This window comes from Epinephelus fuscoguttatus, linkage group LG10 (assembly GCF_011397635.1).
Source record: "Epinephelus fuscoguttatus linkage group LG10, E.fuscoguttatus.final_Chr_v1".
NCBI lineage: Eukaryota > Metazoa > Chordata > Actinopteri > Perciformes > Serranidae > Epinephelus > Epinephelus fuscoguttatus.
Genome location: NC_064761.1, coordinates 32,025,548 through 32,033,145, shown reverse-complemented (window position 1 = coordinate 32,033,145; position 7,598 = coordinate 32,025,548).

The window sequence follows — 7,598 nt, the reverse complement described above, 5'->3', positions numbered from 1 at the left end:
CTTTCATGTTTTTGTTGGCACATGTTCTATGTATCGAGGGCGACATGTCCCTTGCACCCCTCCTGAAATCTACACCTATGTAGATGCCTTACATATGTCTCCTTTGATTCTAGCTGCTTTCACCTCCAATCAAAAGCCACTATTTTGTAACCACAGCCTCATAGCTGCGTTTATTGCTAGCTACCTGCTTCACATGTACTACACCTTTAGCCCTCACTGCCATCCTGCTCTGCTCATAGGAAGCCAGTCATGCAAGCCAAACCACATCACCAGGTTATATCACACACAATGATAAGCTCATAAACATACAGTATAGGCAGCACGCATAACGCACACAGAGCTCGGTGGTGAGGCAAGCTGCTCACCTCGTTCCACACTGAGCCCCTCACAGCCTGTAATAGTAGAGGCTTAGGTTTGGGTGGGGGAAGGGCAGAGGTGCACAGGTTTCTGATCAGACAAGAAAACTAGGCCAAGACCAACAATCCCTCTCCCCGAACAGCCTCAGCCCCTCCTAATAGTAGAGGCTTAGGTTTGGGTGGGGGAAGGGCAGAGGTGCACAGGTTTCTGATCAGACAAGAAAACTAGGCCAAGACCAACAATCCCTCTCCCCGAACAGCCTCAGCCCCTCCTAAACGCTCCAACTTTGTTGCAGGGCTTGTGACAATCACTTGTCATTAATGGTGAAGCAACGGAGTCATTTTGAGCCACAACACGTGTATTTAGAGGCATAACAGCTTCTCATAGCCAGGCTATGATTCATGCTTCCTTGCCCCTTTGGAAGCTGTCCTCCAATAAGAGTTAGAGGCTGGGGGTAGGAGCGGATAGATTGATAGTGTTGGCTGAGTGCCCATGCTCTGAGTCTATCTGTGCTGAAGGGGAGGAGACAGGGGGAATCTATCTGTTGTGCTCTCTGTGCTCATGATAAACTGACTCCCGTCAAGCTTCTTCCCCCTATTACAGCTCGCCTGGCAGAAAACACCCAAACTCGCGCCGACTTCCAACATGTTAAACAACAATAAAAATGTGCGGAGGGAGTGATTTAAACGGGGCAACAGTCCACAAGGTTATGCTATCCCTCCTCTCAGTGAAAACATTAGCAGAGCACAGCAGTTGTTTTGGAACAAGTGAGGACAGCGTATCTTCTTGAATTCAAACAAGTCTTCAAAACAGCCAAAGGGACACAATGAACCCAGATTTCCCTTCATCACTAATGGCACCATCGCCAGCAGAGAATGCAGTGTCTCTCTCTCCCTTATCCTGAAACTGTAATTCCCCACAGAGCTCCACAGTGAGAAAGAAAATGAGTTTGAGGGATTGTCCATGACATTAATCCTCCCAAACACTACAGTTCTAGACAGGATCCAGTACAGACGGACGAACACAACACAAATCAACAATCTATTTACCAGAGGAAAAACTAAATCAACAATCCTTTTGACTTCTGTCTGCTCTCATTTGACAATGGCTTTTCCTGGATGCCGCCTTGCTCTGTTCTCTCTGGTGCTTTTGTTTTTTACGGGACCCCTCCCTGCCATCTTGGATTCCCATTACTGTGCAGTTGTATGGGTGCCCCTGTTCTGCCACCCACGCTCCAGGTAGAACAGAACACCAGCTTCCTGTTTACAAAGCTGGGCAATTGAGAGCCCCACGAACCAGACCAGACTGTACGGCTGAGGCAGAGAGCAGATAGGAGACTGCAGTGATGGTGAAGAATGGGGAAGGTGAGGGAACAGAGAGACACAGAGTGGCACAATCAGACAGAGAAAGTGCAAAGCATTCCTACCTGAACCAAAAAAAAAAAAATCTCTACTCCAATCTGAAAATAATACACTAGTCATATATCGAGGGGGATATGTGCGAAAAGTCACATGATAACAATCAGATCAGAGGCTGAATTGACTCTAAATCAATTGAAGTAGGCATGTCAGGGCTGCCCAGGACAGGAGGAGGGGGGAGAGAGGGAGTGAAAGGGAGATAGATGCGAGCCCGTGTGGGGGAGGGAAGCAGAGATTGTTGGTGTCGTGGGAGCACTGCAACAACAATAACAGCAGTGTGTGTATGTGTGCGAGCGTGAGTGACAAGAGTGAATGAGTTAGAGTGGAAGTGGGGATGTGTTATGGCTCACAAAAGTGATGAAATGACATCTCCTTTACTTCGGCGCACAGCTGCGATTGCAGCAAAGAACACACTGTTGAGATATCTGACCTTCTATTTTCTTTGGTCAGAAGTGTCTGCTCGCCTGTCATGTTCGCCTCTAATTAGCTATATCCACACAATGACTACACTGTGTCCATTACAAACAGATTCCTGTCCACTGATGCTCATGTCATCGATATAAAAACATCACACAGAGAACCTTATTTTCACTGAGGAAAAATGCAACAAATAAATCTCCTCACTTGATTTAAATGTGTTTTGGAAGGCTGTTCATTATACATTTATATTCCCCCACATACCCTCGGCCTGCATACATATCATCAAGTAATTGTGTCAAATAACCACGCTAATGCTTTAGATTACAGCTCCCAGGTAAAAGGAAAGCCAATATGAAAACTTATGGATATGACAAATTTCGGGTTGAGGCTTCTCTTTTTCGTTGTTTTCTCTTTTTCTTTCATCTCTTTTTCTCCTCCCCTCCCCCCTTTCTTTGCAGATTAGAATTCATTAGCAATCAAAGAGCCTCCAGAGAGCTCCAGCTCTTAATTACCTACTCATTTGCATTTTTGCATATTAATGACTGCAGGGTTTTGGTAGGGTTTTTGCCGCAGTGGTTTAAAGGCACCTCAGTCCTCTGTTCTCCGGGGAGGAGGAGAGATGGCCAGAGGCAAGGCTCCAAGCCTGTCCAATCCCCCCTCTATCCTTCCTGATGGGAGCTGGACAGAGCGAGAAAAGGGGGGGGGGGGTTGTTGGCCGGGGGCACATGGGAGCGGAGGGGTGCAGTGGTGGGGGGACTACAGGGGTGCACAGGTTAAAGGTCAATGTCCCTTATCAACATAAGAAAGAACACATGTCTCCAGTGCTGCCTAATTATTGTCATATTGAGCAGTTTAAGCACCTGATCTGAACAAAATATACCCTGAGAGAAACTGGAAATCTATACTGCAGAGATTGCTCACGTGGGTTTTATTGAGGACGGCAGCTAGTTTGGATGAAACTCATGTCCCACAGTGTGCAGAGGCAGGGGCATTTTATATCCCTGGAGAAAGGTGTGTACCGGTGAAAATGAGGCTAGTGTGTGTGTGACTGTGTGTGTGTGTGTGTGTGTGTGTCGCTGTTTTCCTTTACATTACAGCCTGTCTCCAAGTGTTCATTGTGAGGGCAGTAAGAGGCTCATTTACTGGGAGCCTTAATGACAACGGTATGCATGCACATGAGCACAAGCGAGTGTGATTATAAAACCACACCTTTTGCGCATAAGCATATAGACAAACATGTAAACAGAAACAGTTGCAGGCACACGCGTACACACACATGCACACGCACACAATTGGGGGAATAATACCACAAGAGACGCCAGACAACAGCTCCCAGGCATCTCCCAGCCCCTGAAGTGCTGCTGTTCCTCTTATCCAATATGTTTTGACTACAACAATGATGTCTGAACATGGAAATAACGCCATATCCCACTGTGTTTTTAGATACCTTACAAACATAACAATTAATGACTTGGAGCCCCGAGACATCTGGCCAACAGGTTCAACATGACTGAATAAAACATCTCGTACTCTAATATATCACTCGGTGTGGATTTGTATCATATTAGATGTTGAAAAGGGCTTTGTTATAAGCAAACTATGCAAATTTTAACACAAATAAATGAAATGCAAGCACGCCACATTTATGAGAAAACATTTAAATGCAGTGATGCAAAATACAACATGCAGGACACATACATGTCTCACAGTGCATCCTTGAAAACACACTGCTTACAGAGTGGGCTTAAGTCGACTTAAGTGCTATTAGTGGAGCATTATAAAATGTGTGTGTGTGTGTGTGTGTGTGTTTGTGTGCAGCCAGGGCCTGAGGACTGCAGCAATGTGTGGGCTGTCGGGGTGGGGTTAATGAGCTGTTCTATGACCTCTGTCACCCCACAGGATCGCCTCAGGGAGACAGACCGAGACAAACAGGAAGACAGGGTGACAACAAGCCCGTGGTTGCAGCCTGCCGCTGGACTTCTGGGACGAATCAGATTTATAACACTGACAATAGGTGGCCTAACCTTGATAGATGTATCCTCAAAGAAGACCTCAGCCTCTATTAGTAAATATCCTGTGGAACCAAACCAGTTAACTACAGTCCAACACTGTTTGTCTGCACCAGATATTGATGCTTCACTTGCAGCAGACGAGGCTGTACGTGTGTCCGTGTTCATGCATCAGACAAAATGTGGACACTAACTTGATCTGTGCTGTCATGGTCAGTAAAGAGGGCGAGTGAGCGAGCAAAAGGAAGAATGCAAGATAGAGACACACACAGCAGTGATGTGACTGCACTGTGAGGACCACTGCGTCCTCTAACGATGATAACAGAGATAATACTGCCACCTTCTGGTCGGTGTGGAGAACTGACTCTTCCTAAGTGGTCACATTATGTACGATACATACTGAGAACATTACAAAAACACATGCCAATATAAGGAAGTCCCAGAAGGCAGCCCTGGTCAGTTCAGTTTAGGACTAGATGTTGCAATCCCTGATGCACATACTTGAGACCAGGAGTGGGAGTAATGGTGCCGTCTGGGGGTCTGAGTGGGAGCCAAAGGGTTAGATGGATAGAAACAAAAGGTAGGAAAGAGCAAAGGTAGATAGAAAATAAGAAGGAGCATAGGGAAGGCAGAGCCAAGGAGAAACATCTGTACTGACTGAACTCTCCCCATACACTTAACCTCCCCCTACTCTGTGGTATTATATACTACAATTACTACTATTATATGAACTACATACCTTTGTGAAGCTCATCCTGTTAAGGTATGACAGGTCTTGATTTACCTGCAATGTAAGGTGTTGACAGTCATTTTGACCACCCCTGTAAATCAAACTATACGTTAAAAAGTTACTGTATGATTTGACAGGATAATGTAACATGGTACAGTACTGTCTATTTAAAGGTACACTATGTAAGAGTTTCCTAAAAATCAACGTGTAGACTCTTGAAGAAGTAATCCTTTTGAATCATCACTCATGACCCTCTAGAAGTGTGTGGAGCATTTTCTTACTTTCTTCTTATTGTCTGTGTTCAGGACGTTTATGGGCGTGTACTCCCACAGCGCTCAGGTGAGGTCTGGCCTTTATAAAAGGTAAGCAACCAGTTGTCAGACCAGTTTTCTTATGTCATGCACAAAATGAAAACCAGGTCAAATTCCCTGTGAGTGCAATTTTACTTGCCAATAAAACATTTCTGACTCTACAAGCAGCAGGAATCCAAGAGGCACACCTCTGAAAAAACGCAAATGCAGCCAGGCGAAATGCCAAATGAGAGTGAATCTGGGGTTGGCTTTTGATTTCACTTTTGCAGTAGGGCGTGTTCACCAACTGTAACCAACAGTCCTGTATAGTTTACCTTTAAAGGAATACTTCAACTGCAAAATGACCAGTTGCCTATCAGTTACTCACCTTGTGTTAGCTTTAATTCATTTAGAAAACTTATTTTCTCACGTGCCTCCACAGTGAATGAAGAATCTAAAAAAGGCAAACATTCTTTACGAAATTAAGCAATCAGGGTCCGCATCTAACAACAGCAAAACTACATCAAGACATCTATTTACAAACTCTGACACAACCCATGCAGTATAATCCTAAAACTGTGTATTGCTAATTTGTTTGAATGAATGATCTATGGATACATTATTGATTGTTTTTGATTGTCTTGTAATGTGTGCTTAAGTGCTTTGAAAGGCAGCTATGCATCAGATGAGCATGCTCAGGAAGCGGGAGTGTTTTATATTGTAATATTTTAGCAGTATAGCATGTGTTTGGGAAGTGCTTAGCATATGATTGGATAAATAAGACTAAGATTATTATGATGAAATTATTCTGCAGGAGTTGTGTTACAGTTAATTGTATGTTTTGATATAGTTTTGCTATTGTTAAATGCAGACCGTGATTACTTTGATTCATGAAATGTGTTCACCTTTTTGGATTCTTCGTTCACTGTAGAGCCATATGTGAGAAAAACAAAGTTTTCTTCATGAATTCATTGTAACACTTGGTGAGTAACTGATATACAAATGATCATTTGGGAGATGAAGTATTCCATTAACATAAATTCTTAAATTACAGATAATACTACCAAACAACAGTGGTTGCCATAGGCAACATAGATGACAACCTAGGGCACCATTCCCGAGGCAGTGGGGCACTAATATTCCACCTTAAAATAAAAATGCTCAAGGGAGTCATCACAGTCTGAACAAGCGATGCAATCTTTGAAGGTTAACGTTGATGTTATAGTGGTGTGAAGAGGATGTCAGAGGAGTGTATGTGGAGATCAATAAAATAAAGAAGGCAAAATCCATCCAGGGCGCAGTAGAAAAAAGGAGAAAGGTAAGCTATTTTAAATGTTACCATCCTGTAATCTTGCTAGCTAGCTAATGTAGAGTACAGCCAATGCCAGGGTCGGTCAGGGTGTGCATGACATTTTTTTAAGGTTGGCTATTTGAAGCATAAAACATCATATAAAGTGCAAGTTCAACTGTAGTTGCGCCATTTTTGTTGTCTCATGAAATTTAAAATTGAGTAAAAGTCACGTTAGCTTAGTTTTGGTCTGTTAGTGTAGTGTGGCAAGCTGTATAGCATCTATCCAGTGTTTGGTAGAGAAGTACCAAAGACTACTGTTTTTAAAATTGTCACAAACTAATGTATAATGTGCAATAAGTTATAATAAGAGACAAAATTATCCACGCCAATTTTTGCAACCATTGTTTTTAATAGAAAGATTTTATATTCTTTAAACCAGACAACCAGATGCCAGACATTTTTGGATATATTAAAAAAAAAGAAGAACAGAACCAAAAAAAAAAAAAAAATGACACAAAATGGAATTATATGGTTTAGACTGTGTGGATTTAGTGGTCTCATATACAATACAATTTCTTTTCATCGCCAAAAAGTGCAAATTCTCCAAAAATCACCAATATTCCCCCCTGCAGCTTCCAACAGATATGGACTGACAGACTGCTACGCTATGAAAAAAAACCTTTGTGAAGAGAAAGGGGTTGTTTTTAAAACAGTAAACCCACAATGAATCACATAGGGAGGAAAACATCCGCCGACACTGCGGGTTAAAGCGTTCGATGACGTTGCACTTTCTGGCCACGCTCCATTCAATTAGTGATGCCACAGCAGGTGCTCTGCCTTTGGGATGCACTTGTTGTGATACAGAGTGGGGCGTGGTCAGATGTGTGACAAGGAATAAAGTTTTAACACGGAGAGACAGTTTCCTGCCTGATGTGATCGTGTGCATTTACATTGAACGACCAGGTTTGAGAATTGGGAAGAATTCTGCCATTTTAAATGTACATCAGAAAAAAGCTCTGTAAAGGATTATCATAATAATCACAGTTATAACTCAGTCTATTATAAATAGTAGCCTATTTCTTT